This window comes from Trichosurus vulpecula, chromosome 7 (assembly GCF_011100635.1).
Source record: "Trichosurus vulpecula isolate mTriVul1 chromosome 7, mTriVul1.pri, whole genome shotgun sequence".
NCBI classification, from domain to species: domain Eukaryota; kingdom Metazoa; phylum Chordata; class Mammalia; order Diprotodontia; family Phalangeridae; genus Trichosurus; species Trichosurus vulpecula.
In genome coordinates, this window is record NC_050579.1 from 185664087 (window position 1) to 185685373 (window position 21287).

Genomic DNA, 21287 nt, shown 5'->3' on the forward strand with positions numbered 1-21287 from the left:
ATGATCGAATATAATTAATATAAAATATTCAAATCACTGATAATACTCATTATACTTCCCCCAGAAAATAAAGACCCTTTGTAAGATGATTGTAAAGATATTTCTCATTTACTAAAGATCTGCATTGTCTAAACCACATGTAGTAAATATAATGGATGGTTGGCAAGATCTACATATTCTGGCCAGCTGTGACATGGTATTAGTCCAGCCACAGAATTTTCCTGTTGGTGGCCCTCTCCTCCACAGTGAAAGAAATCTTCTGGGCAGCTGATGTCAGACTCAGGCAGGCAGGATCACCCATGAGGTAATCCCTAAGGCAGGAAACATTGATTTCTCAACACTAGTTACTGACCTGTGCTCAGAAAGGAAAACAGAAAGGCAGTATGCAGCCAGAAATTGTAAGGTCCAAGAAACATGTGCTTGCCCAAGTGAGCAAGTCTCAGGCTATTTCTGCTATAAGTAATCATTACTGATAGGGGGAGAAAAAAGAGAGAGAGTAAGGAAAAACCCTCCTTCTCCCCCTTGCCCTTCCCCATAGATATCTAAGGGAGAGCAAGTACACGCAAAAAAAAAGTATCTAAAAAGACTAAAATGTGAGTAGAACCTCTTTTACATACTCTTAGAGACCACAGAGGGGACATCTTCTCACAAGGATCCACAGTCCTGTGCCTCTACACGATTGCCAAAATTAATTTTTTTTAAGGCACAAATTTGACCATGTCACTTTCCTGCTCAAAAACTGTTAGTGGTTTCCAATCATCTCTAACATAAAACACAAACTTCCTGGCCTTTCATCTAAGCCAAACTCCAAACTCATTTTCAAGATTTATTTCCTATTATACCTCATCATGCATTCAATATTCCAGCCAAACTGGAATACTTGCTCTTCCCAAACTCAATATTTCATCTCCTAACTTTGTAAATTCTCACAGACCATCCTTAGTACCTCAAATCTCACCCCGTCTCTTATCTATCTCTCAAAATTCTCATCTTCCTTAAAAAAAGGATTAATTTCATGCATCACCTCTCCCATGAAGCTCTCCTGATGTCCCCAGTTCCTGGTGTTCTCTCACTCCTCAAATTATTTTGTATTTGCATATATGTGCATATGCAATATTTACCAGTGGAATAGAAGTTCTTTGAAGAGAATGGCTGTTTTATTTTTATCTTTGAATCTCCAGAATATAGTCTTTTGTACATTGTACATCTTAGTTCTCATTCCTCTCCAGCTAATTGGTCCTTCTCAATCCTCCTTTGCTGCATCATCATCATCCACATGAATTCCTGAAGGATGATCTCAATTTTTGTGGTAAAATATGAAAACCATGGTCTTTAACTGAGTGGGAGAGAAAATGGAGTGGTGTAGGTGGCATCTGAAAGAAGAGAAATTTGGAAGAGATGCAGCAGAAAATATGATAAGTTGTCAATCAAGGATGAATAAAGTATTGCCAGGCAGTGGTAAGAGCCCAATTGAGATTTAATAATAACAATTTATGGTAAATATAGTCAGCACTATTATGTGATTTCCTCCAACATCATTAAGCAGCTCAAGAAGAGTAATAAAGAAGGGAGATGGCAAAGGTGATCCACACTTGGGATTGGAAAAGGGATGAACAGAGATGGGCCATGGGAGAAATTGAATCAAGTATGGAGGACAATGATTTCTAAGAGAACAAAGCATTGGGGTGGTGGCCTGAAAAGGGGGAAAACTAAGAGGATTGGAGAGACTAAAGATTGCAATCAAGACAAATAGGTTTAGGATGAGGTACAAGGACAGATGGAGTAACAAGAGGTTGTGTTCAAATAGAAGAATTTCATAGTTCTAAATCCTGGAAGTAGAATGCTTGTGGGTAATAGAAGGGTATGAGGCAATATAGGGCAGAGGAAAGAGTACTGGCTGGGTTTGGAATCAGAGCAACTGTGTTTAAATACTGGTTTTGCCATTTGTGTAACCTTGGGCAAATTGCTTAACCCCTCTGGACCCCAGGTCCACAATCAAGTGGTTAAACTAGACAGCCCTAGAACTCTGAGGTTCCTTCCAGTTTTAAATCTAAGATTCTATGACCTTCCTGTTATGTGTCTGAGGTAGAAAAATAGTCAAAGAAGGAGTCCACCAAATTCTTTTTTACAGCACAGATATGATGCTGATACCTAAGCCAGGAAGAGCCAAAACAGAGAAAGAAAATTATAGACCAATTTCCCTAATGAATATTGATGCAAAATTTTATTATTTTTATTTTTTTAATTTATTCTTTATTTTTAGTTTACAACAGTCAGTTCCACAAGTTTTTGAGTTCCAAATTTCTTCCCCCTCCTTCTCCTCCTCCCTTCCCCCAGCAATGCAAAAATTTTAAATATAATACTGGCAAGGAAATTACAGCAATATATCACAAGGATTATATATTATGACCAGGTGGGATTTATACCAGGAATGCAGGACTGATTCAATATTAGGAAAACTGTCAGCACAATTGATCATATCAATAACAAAACCAACAGAAATCATATAATTATCTCAATAAATGCAGAAAAAGTCTTTGACAAAATAAAATTTTCATTCCTATTAAAAACACTAGAGAGCAAAGTAATAAATGGAGCTTATCTTACAATGATAAGTAATATTTATCTAAAATCATCAGCAATCATTATCTGTAATGGGGATAAGCCTTCCCCATACAATGGGGGTGAAGCAAGGATGCCCATTATCACCTCAATTATTCAATATTGTGCTGGAAATGCTAACTATAGCAACAAGAGAAGAAAAAGAAATTGAAAGAATTAGAATAGGCAATGAGAGAAAAAACTATCACTCTTTGCAGATAATATGATGTCATACTTAGAGAATCTAGAGAATCAACTAAACAACTAAGAGGAATAATTAACAACTTTAGCAAAGCTGCAAGATACAAAGCCCACATAAGTCATGAGGATTTCTCTGTATTACCAACAAAGTCCAGCAGCAAGAGATAGGAAGAGAAAGTCCATTTAAAATAACTGTAGACAATATAAAATACTTGGAAGTTTACCTGACAAGACAAACCCAGGAACTATATGAACACAATTACAAAACATTTTTCACACAAATAAAGTCATATGCAAACAACTGAAAAAATATTCATTGCTCATGGGTAGGCCAAGCCAATATAATAAAAATGACAATTCTACCTAAATTAATCTATTTATTCAGTCCCATACCAATCAAACTACCAAAAATTATTTTATAGAGCTAGAAAAAATAATAACAAATTCATCCAGAAGAACAAAAAGTCAAGGATATCAAGGGAATTGATGGGAAAAAAATGTTAAGGAAGGTGGCCTAACCATATCAGATCTCAAACTGTGTTATATAGCAGTAATTATCAAAACAATCTGGTACTGGCTAAGAAATAGAGTAGTGGATCAGTGAAATAGATTAAGTATACAATACATTATAGTAAATGACAATAATAATCTAGTATATCATAAACTCAAAGATCCAAGATTTTTGAACAAAAACTCATTATTTGACAAAAGCTGCAGGAAAAACTAGAAAACAGTATGGCGGAAACTAGGTATAAACCAGCATCTCACACATTATACCAAGATAAAGTTAAAATGGGTACATGATTTACACATAAAAGGTGATACCATAAGCAAATTAGGAGACCATGGAATAGTTTACCTGTCATATCTATGGATAAAAGAATTTAGGACCAAACAAGATATAGAAAGCATTACCCAATGTAAAATAAATCATTTTGATTGTATAAAATTTAAAAGTTTTTTTAGATAATTTGATTATATAAAATTAAAAAGTTTTTTGCACAAACAAAATCAATGCAACCAAAATTAGAAGGAAAGCAAAAAACTGGGGAAAATTTTTGCAACCAGTATTCCTGATAAAAGTTTCCTTTCTCAGTTATACAGAGAATTAAGCAAAATTTATAAGAACACAAGTCATTCCCCAATTAATAAGTGGTCAAAGGATATGAACAAGCAGTTTTCAGACAAAGAAATCAAAGCTATCTATAGTCGAAATGTTGTGCCAAAAAAAAAGTGAGCGAGACCCAGATATAAATTTAGATATGGATTTATTGAAGTGCGCAACTATTCGGAATAATTACTCAAATTGAACAGCCCTGAGCAAAGGGAGAGAAAGAATATTTAAAGGGAAAGAACACAATTAGATTTCTGTGGAGATGGGGACATAAACAGTAGGACAAGCTGAGGCAGGATTATTTCCGTGGAGAAGAGAACACAAACAGTGGGGTCCGTGGAGATGGGAGTACAAACAGTGGGGTTCGTGGAGATGGGAGTAAAAACAGTAGGGTGAGCTGGGGCAAGATGGAGAAACTGAAAAGGGGAGGTAGGGCATAACAGTATAAAAAATGTTCTAAATCACTATTGATAAGAGAAATGCAAATTAAAACAACTCTGAGGTACCACCTCACACCTATCAGATTGGTTAATATGACAAAAAAGGAAAATGACAAATGTTGGCTGGTATGTGGATAAAAGAGAGACACTAATGCACTGTTGGTATAGTACAATTTGGAACTATGCCCAAAGGACTATAAAACTGTGCATACCCTTTGATCCAGCAATACCACTGCTAGGTCTATATCCCAAAGAGATTAAAAAAAGGGGGGGGGGAACCTATTTGTACAAAAATTTTTATAGCAATCTTTTTGTGGTGGCTAATAGTTAAAAATCAAGGGGAGACTGTAAACTATGGACCTCTTCTCAGAATAATATTTTTAAATACATACCATAAAATATAGAAGATGACCAAGTAAACAATTTGTATTGAAATGTGGTATGTGTGTATGTATTTATATGTGTGTGTATGTATTATATATAATGTGTGTATACATATATAATTGTATATATATACAACTGTATATAAATGTAATTTATATAGTTTAATACATAACTATGCATGTGTGTATATATATACATACATAAAATATATATACATGTAAAACTATATTTATATATAGTTTATAATAAATACATATGTAATTTAATATATGTATATATAACTGTATTCAATACAATTGGTTTCCTTGGTCATCCTATGTGTTTTATTTTATGTATCTAAACACATGACTCTGAGAAAGAGTCCAAAGACTTCACCAGGCTACAAAGAATCCATGACAAAAAAAAAAAAAACGCTTACGATCCCTGGCTACTGGTTAGGAAGGGGAACCAAAGCCAAGCCATCATCCAAGGCTTTCCTTCAAAGTGTTTTTGCTCTTCCCCCTCCTTTTCCAAGCACACTTCCCTCCTTCCTTCCCTCCTGTCCTCCCACTATAAGCTTGCCAAGAAAAATAAGCTTCTGTTAGCAGCAAGACATTTAGAACCAAACAGGTTTTTCAAGGGATATTTTTTTTCCCATCAGTGCTCCAGTATCTGTGCAGATTGCAAATTTCCAGCTGATGATTCTCTGCCAAAAGTTCTTTGGGGTCTTTACAGCTGTGAAATACAATCTTTCAAAGAAGACACATTCCCCTCCTTGTTCACACTTTGATTCCAGCAGCTCTGTGTTCCTGACAATATAATTCATCATAACAATAATGAATTAGCAAGAATATTTACTGGTGTTTATGCTACACCCTTCACCTGAGGGTCCCTGGGTACTTTCAAACAGAGCTGAAGTGGTTCCAAATTGTGTCCCTCTCCAACTCTGATGCAGAAGCTGAAAGAGATCCAGTCTGCTCTATGCCATTCTCCATAAGTCATATCATAGACTTGCCATATATAGACTTGCCTTGTTAAACCTAGCCACCTCATTGGGAAAACAAACTTTAGCCAAAGCCAGGATGACACTTAGGTGTTTTGAGATCCTTTTCAGGTCTCTACTCAATAAACATTATCTTTTTATATACTTCATGAGATACATTTAAACCTCCATTAATTGTGATACTTAAATATTATATCATTCTGCCACCAGTGGCAGCTGGAGCCTAGAATCAAAAAAGTCTGACTTCATATCCAATCTCAGACACTTATTAGCTATGTGACTCTGGGCAAGGCACTTAACCTTTTTTGCCTCAGTTTCCTCAACTGTAACATGAAGATAATTATAGCACCAACCTTACAGGGTTGTTGTGAGAATCAAATGAGGTAATATTTGTAAAAGTATTTAACACAGTGCCTGGCACAAAGTCAGTGCTATATAAATGCTCACTCCTTTCCCTTCTCCCCCATTCTGGTTATTTCATGTTTTCTTTTAACATTTCCCCCCTCATACACCACTAAAAATCTGTAAAAGGTATTACTCCACTTTTCTTTTTTAATAGAAGCAGGAAATAAAGCTGAATTTTTATATGAAGGTCAAATGATTTGTAATATCTCTCAGACACCCCTGAATTTCCGTTCTCATATGTATAGTCCTGAAGATTCCTTAGTGCATTAGTTCATTCTTTCATTCATTTCTTCAACAAGTGTTTCTTAACTGTCAATTCTGCATATAAGGAAAGGCAGGATTGTATGATGAATATAAAGCCTCCCTTGGAGTTGGGAAGACCTGGGTTCAAATCCTGCCTCTCACACATATGTATAACCCTGGAAAATTCATTTAACTTTTCAGTGCTGAGATTATATAAGTTATAAGAAATTTGCAGGTCTGCATTTATAGGACTTTATTCACACAGGTCCAGACCAAAAGAGAACAAAACAGAAGTGTACATGGTACTGTGCCCAGACATGTATATAGATGAAGAAGGTATAAGCAGACTGAATTATGAATATATAATAAACCTAGGCCATACCACTGAAGCAAGTCTTTTTTTAAACTAAGTCATTGATTATGGTTTGTTTTCTTCTTCTTTTTCTCTTTTCCTTAAAAATGGAATGAAGAAAAATTTCCAGGCAGCTAGGAGGCACAGTGAGTAGGGCACTAGGCCTGGAGTCAGGAGGCCCTGAGTTCAAATCCAGCCTCACACATTTGACATACTTACTAGCTGTGTGACCTTGGGCAAGTCACTTAACCCCGATTGCCCTGCCTTCCCCCTCACAAACAAACTAGAAACATTTCCATTTAATAGAGAATTCCACTTAACCAAGGTTCCACCATATTAGTTTTCATGTTATTCAAACTATATTGAGCAGCTTCTATGTGCAAGGCATTACACTATACAACTTAGCCATATTACACCTGTACCCAAATTATCTGAGTTCCACTTAGTCTAATTTATATTAGACTACTTCTCTAGTATTTGCTTTCTTATCAAACAACTGAGATAGACAAGTATTGCTTTTAAGGTCCTCACAACTATTCTCATTGAAAACATGAGAGGCTCTACTTTTTTTTCTCATTAGACTCTAGAAAGAGATTTCATTCACGGATTCCATCCAAGTTCTAGAAAAGATGGAATTCGCTGGCTTCTGTTTAGATCACAGGGTCAGCCAGTCCCAGGTGAGGCAATATTATAAGAAAAGCAAATAGGTGCAATTCCCTGAAATCAGAAAAAGAGGTATCCCACTCCCTCCCAGATAATGGCATTCAATCCAAGGAACATGGAATCAATAACTGATTGACCAGTACAGGACCAGCTTTCAGATAAGACATATGGGTTGCTCAAGATATATAATTGTGAGAAAAGCCCTTGCCTCAATCTTTGAGATCTGACTGGGTTTCTAGTTAGCATAACTTGGGTCCTTAGTTAAGGGTTTCTAAGTAGCAGGTAAAGGTGGTCTAGTTTCCCAACTACAGAGGGCTAGATTCAAAGAATGCAATAAAGTACTCTCACAATTTCTACAACTGAATAAAGTTTTATCACAAGACAGAAATTGGACTAGATTTGTAATTCAATAGAAAGGGAACTGAGCTAGCTCCAGAATTGAGGCACAAGATGGAGTCAGTGTGGTTCACTCAATTCTCACTACTACTTGCTGTGCTAATCCCCTCAATTCCCTCACCCTTCCACTGAAGAAAACGTGATATGATTCTTGCTGTCCCAGCACAAAACAATAATCAATGCAGATGCAATGCTAATACTCAATCTTTACCAGCTGTAATGATACCTTGAATCCCTCGTCGAACTGAAGGTTGTCCAAAGCAATTGTATTATATAGACAAGGTTAGAAAGGCTTAAAAATAAACTATCTAATTATCTCCCACCTCCAAACAGTGATACTAGACTTAACATCCCAGAAAACTTCCAGGGGAAGCAATGTTTGGCCAAGGAACAGATAGGGACAGTGAAGTAGAGTGGACAGAACACTGGATACTGATAGCAACCTTGAGTTCCAGTCTTACTTATGAATGAATTAATGAGTTGATGAATGAATGAATGAAAAAAGCATTCATTAAGCACTTACTATGTGCAAAGCACTGTGATAGATACTGGAGATATAAATGGAAAAGCAATAGTTCCTTCTCTGAAGGAACTCACATTCTAATAGAAGAAAGCAACACACGGAGATTTTCAGCTGAAAGTCAGATGAAAAGGCCTAGTAGTCCTTAGGGTGCAACAGCAAAACAGAGAGTGGTGCATCTTCTTAAATGTCAGTTCCATGGATAAAGTCATATTTGTTTCTGATGTAGTATCACTGTCGGTGCCAAGGGCTTTGGCAGTGAGAACTGTTGTGCTATCCCTCTAATTTTAACATTTTTTTGGTAGTAGGATAGGGATCAGTGTGAGGAACTAAGTCTTTACCAATGCAGATCAGGAATATGCCTGTAACTTACAGTCTTGAAGGCTTGTGTGTGATGGTAAGAATGATCTGTATCAGGGCAGAATCTGAACCCAGGCTTTTCTCACTGCAAGGCCACCTCTCTTTCTGCTACTCCATGCTGCCTCTTGTTCTTTTGCGCATTAATCAAAAATTTTAGGGTCTCAAGAGAAAAGTTAATACTGAGAAGTTCAGCCACATGACAGGTTTGCTGAGGAGGGGCAGAGAATCTTTTAGGATTGGAAAAGAGTAGGGATTTCAACTGTGCTATGGCCACATAGGGCCTGCCTTACATATATGTCCATTTGTTGTTACTGTTTTCCATCCTGAGACAGTACCTGAATTTGTGGGACCATCTATTGTCCTCTATTACAGGGATGTAACAACGTACTGTTCATGACCTTCTATGACAGGAACATGCCTGTTTTCAATGGCTTCTTTGATAAGGAGATATCTCCTGACAATGTCCTTCTGAAATGAAACGTGCATGAAATTCTTTGAAATGGAAAGTCATACTTTTCAAGATTAAAAAAAAAAAAACTTAGGGGCAGCTAGGTGGTGCAGTGAGTAGAGCACCAGGCCTGGAGTCAGGAGGATCTGAGTTCAAATCCAGCCTCAGACACTTGACACACTTAATAGCTGTGTGACTTTGGGCAAGTCACTTAACCTCAATTGCCCTGCCTTCCCCCTTCCAAAAACCAAAAAAAAAAAAAAAAGAAAACTTAAAATGGAGTTGACCAACCCAAAAGCAAATATTGCACTCTTGTAGCTAAATAATCTTTCAGGAGGGAATTGTGGGAAGATGGTGGAAAATTGCTTGTCTCTCCCAAATCCCACTCCCACAACCCAAATAACTTAAAATAATGCCTCAAAGCTAATTTTAGAGTGGCAGAAATAACAAAAAGTCCAGATAAAGCAGTTGTCCAGCATAAGCCAATTTGGGAGTCCATTAAGAAAGATCTGACCTACTGGTGTGGTGGTCTGGTCAGAGCAAAGTACTGTTGAGCCAACAAATAGTGATGGTCCCTCCTATGGTTCTCAATATAGGGTCCAGGCACATTGACTGGACTTGGTCCTAGGCTATAAGTGAATTCAAGAAGGGGCAAGCATATACAGTGAGTACATTGGCAGAAGGGCAGGGTCCTGCTGGTTGTGGTCACTCACAGGAGAGCTGAGTCCTTAGTTTCAGGTCCAAGGCAGAATTAGTTGATATGGCTGCTAGAGGAACCACAGTAAGCAAGAGCATGTTGGGTAGCAGCAGTACTGGGGGCCCCGTTCCAGGTGCAAGGACAGAGAGGACTACCTAAGATCACTAACAAACCAAGGCATGAGCTGGAGGAGCTGTGACCACACTTGTCCTTGGATCATGGAGCACTGGAAAAACCAAAAAGCCAAAGACTCTCAGAGCTCAGAAAACAAAAGTACAAAAACCCAGAAGCCTAAGACATTGTCCTTCATGCCCTGGGGGCAGAGCCCAACCCTAAAATAAAGTTAACAGCCAAGAAACAGGCCATTAAAAATGAGTAAACAACAGAGAAAGAACCCAACCACAGATAGCCACTATGGCGATAGAGAAGATCAAGGTTCAAACTCAGGGGAAGACAATGAAGTCAAAACAGCTACTTGAAAAGCTTCAAAGAAAAAGTAAAATAGTCACAAGCTCAAAAATAGTTCTAGAAAAACTTAAAAAGGACTTCAAAAATCAAATAAGAGTGGTGGAAGAAAAATTGGGAAAAGAAATGGGTTATGCAAGAAAATCAAGAAAATTACAGGAAAAAAAATCAACCAATTGTAAAAAGATACAAAAACTTACCAAAGAAAATAACCCCTTAAAAATCAGAATTGGGTAAGGAAAAGCTAATGACTTCATAAGACATCAAAAAATAATAAAACAAACTCAAAAGAATAAAAAATAGAGGAGAATGTAAAATGGCTATTAGAAAAACAATTGACCTGGAAAACAGATCAAGGAGATATAATATAAGAATTGTGGGACTACCCGAAAGTTATGATCAAAAAGAATCTAGACACTATGCTTCAAGAACTATTAAGGAAAATTGCCCTCAAGTTTTAGGATTGTAAAGTAAAATAGAAATGTTAAAAAATCCACTGATCACCACCTGAAACAGATCCCAAAATGAAAACTCACAGAAACATTGTAGCTAAGTTTCAAAGCTCTGAGGTCAAGGAGAAACTATTACAAGAAACTAGAAAGAAACAATTTAAATATTGTGGAGCTATAGTTAGGATAACATAAGATGTAGCAGCTTCTACATTAAAAGAGTAAAGAATCTGAAATACGATATTCCAAAGAGCAAAGCAGCTGGATTTGGAACAAAGAACAAGCTGACCATCAAAACTGAACATCGTCTTGCAAGGGAAAATGGATATTTAATGTATTAAAGAACTTTTAGTTATTTTTGAGGAAATAACCAGAACTAAACAGAAAATTTTACTTACAGGAATCAGGAGAAACATAAGAAAGTAAACATGGAAGACTAATTACAAGGGTTTTAATAAGGTTAAACTGTTTATTATATAGAAAAATGATATTTGTAATTCTTAAGAACGTTATTACTAGAGTAGTTTGAAAGTATGTGCATACATAGAAGGCTTGGGGTTGAGTTGATTAAGATGGAATGATCCTAAAAAATAAAATTGGGTAGGGAAAAGTAAAATGGAGGAAATTATATAAAAATTATATAAAAGAATGGAAAAACTGGTTCAGAGGAGGGGAGGATGGGGTAGTGGGCAGGTAGTGTGGGAACCATATTCTCATCAAAACTGTGTTTAAAAAGTGAATAACATATACATTTAGTAGGGAATAAGGGCAGCTAGGTGGCACAGTGAATAGAGTACTGGGCTAGGAATCAGAAAGATTCATTTTCATGAGTTCAAGTCTAGCCTCAGACACTTTGTAGCTGTATAACCCTGGGCATGTCACTAACCCTGATTGCTTCAGTCCCTTGTCTGCAAAACGAACTAGGAAGGAAAGGACAAACCACTAAAGTATTTTTGCCAAGAAAACCCCAAAATGGCGTTGCAGAGAGTCAGACACAACTGAAAATGACTCAACGACAGCAAAAAGGATATAACTGTCTCCTTAATTTATAGAGAAATAGGAGGGCAAAGGGATATGATAAGGGAGAGACTCTTAGAGGGGTATGTGGATTGGGAGGCAGTGGTCAAAAGTAAATTAGACTTCCGAGGAGTGGTAGGATAAAAAGAGAAAGAGAGAAGAATAAATAAGGAGGAAAAATGGGATGGAGGGAAATACACAACTAGTAATTATAACTTTGAATGCAAATGGGATAAATTTACCCATAAAATAAAAATAGATAGCAGAATGGATCAAAAGCCAGAACCTGATAATATTTTGCTTATAAGAAATACATTTTAAAATGTGACATACTCACACAATGTAAAAATAAAAGGTTGGAGTAGAATTTATTATGCTTCAGCTGATGAAAAAAAAAAGCGGAGGTAGCAATCATGATCTTGGACAAAGTTAAAGCTAAAATAGATTTAATTTTAAAAGATGAATGGGGAAACTACATTATGTTAAAAGGTAACACAGATAAAGTAATATCAGTGCTACATATATACATATATATACATATACATATATATATATATATATATATATATATATATATATATATATATATGCCAAATGTTATGGCTTTCAAATTTTTAAAGGAAAAGGTAAGTAAATTACAGGTAGAAATAGAGAGCAAAACCATAATAGTAGGTAATTTTAACCTTCTCTCAGAACTGGACAAATCTAACCAAAAAATAAATAAGAAACAAGTCAAAGAGATGAATAGAATCTTAGATAAGCTAGATATGATAGACATCTGGGGAGAATTGAATGGGAATAGAAACAAATATACCTTTTTCTCAGTGGTAAATGGCACCTTTACAAAAACCAACCATATATTAAGGCATCAAAAACTTTATAAATAAAAGCAGAAATATTAAATGTATCCTTTTCAGAACATAATGCAACAAAAACCACACTTAATAGAGGATTGTGGAAACAGTTTTAAAATCAATTGGAGATTAAATAACCTAATCTTAAAGAATGAGTAGGTTAAAGAAAAATTCATAGAAACAATAAACAATTTTATTAAAGAGAATGATAATAATTAGATAACATGCTGAGAGTTATGGGATTCAGCAAAACAGTAACCAGAGGAAAATTCATATTTCTAAATGCTTATATCAACAATGTAGAGAAAACAGACTAATGAATCTGATGTGCAATTTTTAAAAATTAGAAAAAGAACAAATTTAAAATCCCTAATTAAATACGAAATTGGAAATCCTGAAAATTAAAGGTAAGATTGACAAAACTGAATGTAAGAAAAACATTTAATTAATAAATAAAACTAGGAGTTGGTTTTATGAAAAAAACTATAAAATAGGCAAACCATTGATTAATATGATTTTTAAAAAAAGAAAAGAAAATGAAATTACTAGTATCAAAAATGAAATGGGTAAATATACCACTAATGAAGGTGAAACTGAAGTAATTATTAGGACTTATTTTGACCAATTATATGCTAACAAATTTAACAATTTAAGTGAAATAGAAGAATACTTACAAAAATATAAACTGCCTAGATTAACAGAAGAGGAAATTGATTACCTAAATAAATCTATTTTAGAAAAAGAAACTGAACAGACCATAAATGAGCTTCCTAATTAAAAAAGCATCAGGACCAGATGGATTTATAAGCGAATTCTACCACACACTTAAAGATCAATTAATTCCAATATTAAATAAATTATTTGGCAAAGGAGTCCTACCAAACTCCTTTTGTGAAACAAATATGATGCTGGTACCTAAGCCAGGAAGAGGAAAAATAGAGAAAGAAAATTATAGACCAATTTCACTAATGAATATTGATGCAAAAATCCTAAATAAAATACTAGCTAGGAGACTACAACAATATAGTGTAAAGATTATACATTATGACCAAGTGGGATTTAAACCAGGAATGCAGGGCTGGTTCAATATAAGGAAAACATTAACATAATTGATTACATCAGTAACAAAGGTACCAAAATCATTTGATTATATTGATAAATGTTAAAAAAAAAGCTTTTTAAGAAAGTACAACACTCATTCCTATTTTAAAAAACACTTTAAAGCATAGGTATAAATGGTTTTTTCCTTAAAATGATAAGAAGCATCTACCTAAAACCATCAGGAAGTATTATCTGTATTGGAAGCTAGAAGCCTACTCAATAAGTTGTAAAATAAGAATGCCTATTATCACCAATATTAGTCAATATTGTACTAGAAATGCTATCAGCAGCAGTAAAGGAAGAAAGAGACTAAATGAATCAGAATGGGCAATGAGATAATAAAATTCTCTCTTTTTGCAGATAATAGGATAGTATGCTTGGAAAATCCTAGAGATTCAATTAAAAAGCTAGTTGAAACAATAATTTTAACAAAGTACCAGGATATAAAATAAACCCACATAAATCATCAGCATTTCTACATATCTCCAACAAAGTCCTGAAAGAAGAGATAGTTCATTTAAAATGACTGTAGAAAATTTAAAAATACCTGGGAGTATACCTGCCAAGAAAAACCCAGGCACTATATGAACACAATTATAAAACAGTTTTTATACTAGTCAGATTTAAATAATTGGAGAAATATTCATGAGTGGGCTGAGACAAGATAATAAAAATGACTATTCTACCTAAATTGATCTACTTATTCAGTGCCACCTCAATTAAATTACCCAAAAATTATTTTGAGCTTGAAAAAAAATAAAGAACAAAAGGTCAAGAATATTAAGTGAAAATGAATGTAATATAAATATTAAAAAATGTAAAGGAAGGAGGTCTAGCAGTACCAGATCTTAAACTGTATTATAAGGTGGTAATTATCAAAACTATCCAGTACTAGCTAAGAAACAGAATGGTAAGTCAGTGCAATAGTGTAGATAAACAATACATAGTAGCAAATGATTATAGTAACGATTTCTTAGATTTATGTAAAGACTTAAGCTTTTAGGATAAGAATTCACTATTTGGTTAAAAAAAATTGTTGGGAAAACTGGAAAGCAATCTGACAGAAACTAGGCATAGACCAACATCTTATACCATTTATGAAGGTAAGGTCAAAATGGATGCATGACCTAGACATAAAGGGAGATATGATAAGTAAATTAGAAGAAGATGGAACATATTACCTATCAGATTTATGGACAGAAGAATGTATTAGTAAACAAAAGATAAAGAGCTTTGTAAGATTTCAAATGGATAAATTTGATTGCATTAAATTAAAAAGGATTTGTACAAATAAAACCAATATAGCCAAGATTAGAAGGAAAGCAAGAAATTAAGGAGAATTTTTTTATGGACAAGTTTTTCGGATAAAGGCCTCATATCTCAAATATGTAGAGAATTTGTCAAATTTATAAGAATATGAATCATTCCCTAATTGATAAAATGGTCAAAAGACAGGCAGTTTTTGGAAGGAGAAATCAAAGCTATATATAGTCATATGGAAACATGCTCTAAATCATTATTGATTAGGGAAATGCAAATTAATACAATTTTGAGATACCATATCATGCCTTCTAATTTTCTTTTTTGGTCTACAGCGGCAGCCAAAGTCCCTCCTCTTGAGGGAGGAAGAGATATCATGAAAGGAGCACAATATGTACTTAATCCTACTGACTACTCTTGCTAGTGTGTCTTGTTAGTCTTACTATTATGATGTGACTCTGGTTATTAAAAGGAAAATATAGCAATCTCATGCATATGTTTTTGCAAGTTTTTAATATTTTTTATTTGTACTTTGCTACCATCTCACACCTATCAGATTGGCTAGAATGATAGAAGGGGAAAATGGCAAATGTTGGAGGGGATGTGGAAAAATTGGGACACTAATACACTGTTGGTAGAACTGTGAACTAATCCAACCATTTTGGAGAGCAATCTGGAATTATGCCCAAAGACTTATAAAACTGTATAAACTCTTTGACCCAGCAATACCACTATTAGATCTGTTTTGCAAGGTGATCAGGGAAAAAGAAAAAGAACCCATATGTTCTAAAATATTTATAGCAGCTCTCTTTGTGGAGGCAAAGAACAGGAAATTGAGGGGATGCCCATCAACTGGAAAATGGCTGAATGAGTTATTTATATAATTATGATGGACTATCACTGTGCTTTAAGATATGATGACAAGGCTGATTTTAGAAAAAACACGGAAAGACTTACATGAAATAATGAAGAGTGAAACAAGCAGAATCAAGAGAAAATTGTATACACTAAGCAACATTGTTTGAACAGTAACGGTGAATGACTAAGTTATTCTGAGTAATATGAACGTTCAAATTAACTACAAAGGTCATGTGAAGGAAGATGCTATCCACGTCCAGAAAAAGAATCAACATATGGAAGTATGTATTGCACAGTTTCATAGATAGATAGATATGGTACAATTAATATGTACATATCTGCGTCAGATGTCGGCCTTCTCTAATGTGGAGTTGGGAGGGAGGGAGACAGCTTGGAATTCAAAAGGTAACCCCCCCCCCCAAAAAAGTTAAATAAATATATAACCTTTTCATACAAGTGTATTTGGAAATGATGAATCTCTGAAGAGAGTGAGTTAAAAACTGGATTGATACAGAGGTCTGCTAATCTAACCTGAAACTGAGGCATGAAGAAATTAAATGACTTGCCCAGGTCACAGAAATAAGAATCTGAGGAGGACATATGAACCCAAAGGCTTATAGATCATAAGTTTATAGATTTAGAGCTAGAAGGAACCTCAGAGGCCATTAAGTCCAACCCATTATTTTATAGATGCAGAAACTAAGTCCCAGAGAGGTTGAGGGACTTGCCTAAAGTCACACAGCTAACAAGGGTCTGAAAGGGATTGGAACTCCAATCTTCCTGACTCAAAATCAATGTCTTATCTACTATGCTATGCTTCCTCTCAGATATCCTGACTTCCAATATAATGCCCTTTCCATCTCACTCCTGCCTCTTTTACTCGGAACGTGTGACTTAATACGATTTCAAAAACGTTTCAACCGTAGCCTTTATCACCAGGGTAGCCTGGGTGCATCACGACTAAATTTTAAACATCATATCTTTTTAATCTTGCATGACTTTCCCTGGCAAAGTCACTCCAAAAAAAACAGCCACTTAATAAACATTTGAGGCTGGAGACTCACTACTTGCAATGGTGCTCTCCATTAAGTGTAGGTTATGCAAAATAAAATGTTTTATGGAGACTAGTATATCTCTGGTGCTGCCTCATTAAATATGTGGCTGTTTTTATCATCCCGACAGCATGGAAAAACAAACAAAACAGCTCCTCAGCTATCAGGAGACATTTCTGGTCCTCAAATCTGCTTAGAGTTTTCCTCTCAGTTAGATATAGAGCCTGGGGCTAGGCTTACAAAATTCAACTGTGTGATCAGTTCCCCTCCTGCTCACCAAAAGCCTGAGAAACAAATGAAGAGGAATATGATTTTATTTAATAAAAGCAGAGCAACAAATGATAGCTTGTGCCACAGCTTCTGCACATGGAATACACATCCTTAGCCTGCCTCCCTCCACCTCCATAAAGGATGGGGCAATATCCTCAAGCAGTCAGCCTCACTCCAGACAGGGGTGAAGTGGGATGATGGGAAATCTCCAAATGAAATCTTTGAAGAGAATAAATTATATTCACAATAGCCTAGAGAGACAGGGTCCAATAGCTAGAGCTCCTGGGAGGAGCTACTTATTTCTCTTCTAGGAAACAGGAATCAACATCCATTTGGCTACCATTTTTTTCTAGACATAGCAAGTTCATGGGAAATGTGGAGTTTTGACAGAGGAATGGGGAAGTGATCTGACTCACATTGAATAAGTCTCACCCACTAACCATGCCACCTTGGTTGTTGAGTAGGCTCAGCCAGTCAGAGACAAGGGGAGCTAAGGAATTAAAGATCATTCATACTCTGAAGACCACAGAGAACTTTCTTCCAACACTTCTATGCAGCAAGTTGAAGTACCATGATCTCCAGGGTGACCATAGAATTTGCTTTGATTCTGATCCTTCCTGTTGAACTGGATCAGGGAAGCAGCTAACAGTACCACTGGATGGTTAAAGGCAAACTTTTTCAGCTTGGTATTTAATTCCTTTTCCATCTCCATCAATGGTTCCTCTCCTCTTCCTGCCCTCAACCTTCCAATTATATCTTGGTATTCTTATCCACTTCTCTAGCTTCAGTGATCACTTCTTTGTAGATGCTTCATAAATCTCTATCTGCAATACTGACCTCTTCTCTAAGCCTCATTACTCTATTTCTAACTTACTGCTAAATATTTCTTCCTAGATATCACCACTGGCATGTCAATCTCAACATATCCAAAAATGAACTCATAACCTTCCCTCAAAATGTGGCCTTCCCTCCCAATTTCTTTATTTCTTTTGAGATGCCCAGGTTTAATACCTTAAAATTTTATTGGACTCTTTCCTCCTCTCTCTTGCCCAACTTACAATTCTGGTCAATTCTACCTATCTCTGCTGACACAGATGTCCCCCAACTCAGACCCATATCATCTGCAGATTGGCCTGGTCTCCCTACCCTTAATCTTTCCCCCTTTCTCATTTATCTTTCATGCCACTGCCAAAGTAATCTTTTTTAATTTATTTTTTATAAATTAAATTATTTTTAGTTTTCAACATTCATTTGCATAAATTTTAAATTTTCTCTGTCTCCCTCCCCAAGACAGCATGCAATCTGATATAGGCTCTACATATGCATTCTTATTAAACATTTTCACATTAGTCAGATTGCATAGAAGAATTAGAACAAATGGAAGGAACCATGAGAAAGAAAAAACTAGACTAAACTAAACAAAAAAGGAGAGCAAATAATATGCTTCAATCTGCATTCAGACTCCATATTTCTTTCTATGGATGTGGATGGCATTTTCCATCATGAGTCTTTTGGAGTTGTTTTAGGTCTTTGCATTGCTGAGAAGAGCTAAGTCTATCAAAGTCAGTCATTGCACAATGTGGCTGTTACTATTACAATGTTCTTTTGGTTCTACTCATTTCACTCTTCATTATTTCATGCAAGTCTTTCTATGGTTTTTCAAATCAACCAGCCCATCATTTCTTATAGCACAATAGTATTCCATTACATTCATACATCACAACTTGTTCAGCCATTCACCAATTGATGGGCATCTCCTCAATTTCCAGTTCTTGGCCCCCACAAAAAGAGCTGCTATAAATATCATTGTACATGTGGGTCCTTTTCCATTTTCATAATGTCTTTGGGAAAAATAATCTTTAACTCTCACTTTGGTCATATCATTCCCAGGCGCAAAGGCTTTCAATGGTTTTTCTTTCTTTACAGAATAAAATATAGACTCCTTATCAAAATATTCAAAGTCCCCTGCATCCGGCCCCAACCTACCTTTCCTACTTTATTTCATACTACTCCTTCTTACACACTTTGTTCTAGCTCATCTGAATTCTTAGCCATTGTCTGATCTCATCTTGACCTTTCCTACATTTGCAGTCTTCTCTATCCGTGGAAGGGATTTTTCCTATACCTTTACCTGCTGAAATGTTTTTGCTCCTTCAAGAGCCAACTTAGTTGCCTCCTCCTCCTGTATGAAGTCTTTTCTGAACTCCCCAGCTAAAAATATCCCTCCTCCTTAACCTCTCATCCTTTTCTGTTTGACCCCCAATACACCCATATCTCATTCTAATTCACATTACTAGTTATTTGTATGTCTTATCTACCTATTCCACTGTAAGCTAAGGACTATATTCGATTGTAAGATGAGGAATATATGGTTTTTCATCTTTCTGTCCTCAGCATCCAGCACAATGCTGTGCACAAAGTAAGAACTGAATAAATGTTTGCCAAGTAGGTGTGGAATATTGCATATATAATCCAACTCAGTTGATGTCTCGGTTCATTTTGCTGAACTGCTTTTTTTCTTTTTTCTTTTTCGTCACAAGGAATAGCTTACTGGATAAAAAAAAGGAGAGGTAGGTATTTGGGAAATACATAAAAACAACATATATGTTTTTAAACTAGATAAAACAATAACATTTCAACTTTTTAGGATTGATATGTCAAAAGGCTACAAGCCTCTGGAGGGCAAGTGCAGTTTCTTTGTTGTCTCCACATACTCATTGCACAGTAGGTACTTAATAAATGCTGGTTGGTGGTTTACTGAATTCATAACTGCTTCAAGGATGTCACATGAAGTCCCAAAGAGTCATATGTGGCCTAAGCATTATATGTTGGCCACCTCTATGCTTCAATAACAGATAGGCTCTTCTTAGGGGAAATAGCATGGCTTCTCTCCTTCTGACTATTAATAATCAGCTTTAAAAAAAAATAAAAGGCAAAATGAGCTTTCCAAGTTAAAGTTTCCAATGACTTCCATGGCAAGATAAATGGAACCAAAGCAGCTAACTCTCTTGGCTAATGATAAATTATTTCAAAATGTGAAAATTATTTCTTTTCTTCAAAAATGCAAATGTGTGATTGAAGATGTCACATTTCAAATGTATAAGCTGGAGAACTGTAGGTAATTATCCTGAATCAATCATCTCCAGGTATTTAGGAGCTATCAGAAGAAAGAAAAGCTGAAAACATTTTTTAAGCTCCGTGCAGGAAAGATTTACAGTAGCTCATAAAAAATCTAAATTACTGCACTTATTCAGTTCATGGAAACTGATTATTGTTTTGGAGTTATTTACCCCAAAGTCTCAGAGCTCTAAGAAGATGGTAAAAAAAAAAGTGTTGCTAAAATACAGGGTACTTGTGAGGAATATGCAACTGTCACAGCTAAAAGAAAGAACCTCAATCGGCAGACTAGTAATCTTAGAAAATTACAAGTACCTTCAAACATAAGTGGGTGACCACAGGTAATAAAGACTGAGCACCAATTGCATGCATGCTGTCTCCAGTAGGAGCCCAGACATATCAAGAGAATTAGGGCCAAGCTGGAAATTCCAGGGCATAACATTTAATAAGGCTGTTCCCTCAAACCTAGACAGTTTAGCAGGGAGGAAGTTCTTCCTGTAATTGTTTTAGGCCTTAAGTAGAATGAAGTGGTCTCGCTTCTGTTCCAAACAAACTGAGTGGGCATCCAGTTCCTCACAGCTAGGCATCTCCTAATGACCATCTCTGTAGGAAAGCCAAAAGGTGAATCAATCACCAAACCCCAATGGTCCTCCTCATGCTCTAAGAAGAGGACATACTTAGTCATCAGATGCTCTTTAGTTAATATCCAATAACTCATCAAATCAAAATGAAGTGCCTTTTCACAACCACAGGCATCCAAAGTGCTACCAGAGAGGAGGAAATTGGATTGCTGTGTTTAGTGTGTTGTTTTCCCTTGAAAGGATAAAGCAGGGAAGTGAGATATAAAATCAGATGTTGAAATTCTGGGAAAAGTCTAAACTTGCATGTTAGAAAAAGATAATCAAGAACAATATCTTTAACAAGGGATATGCCACCAACAAAGCAATGGGAAAATAGAACATTTTGAAATGGAAAGGCATCTCTACAGGTATAGACATGTCATTTTCAAAGCTTATTGTGATTCTAATGTGTTACTTC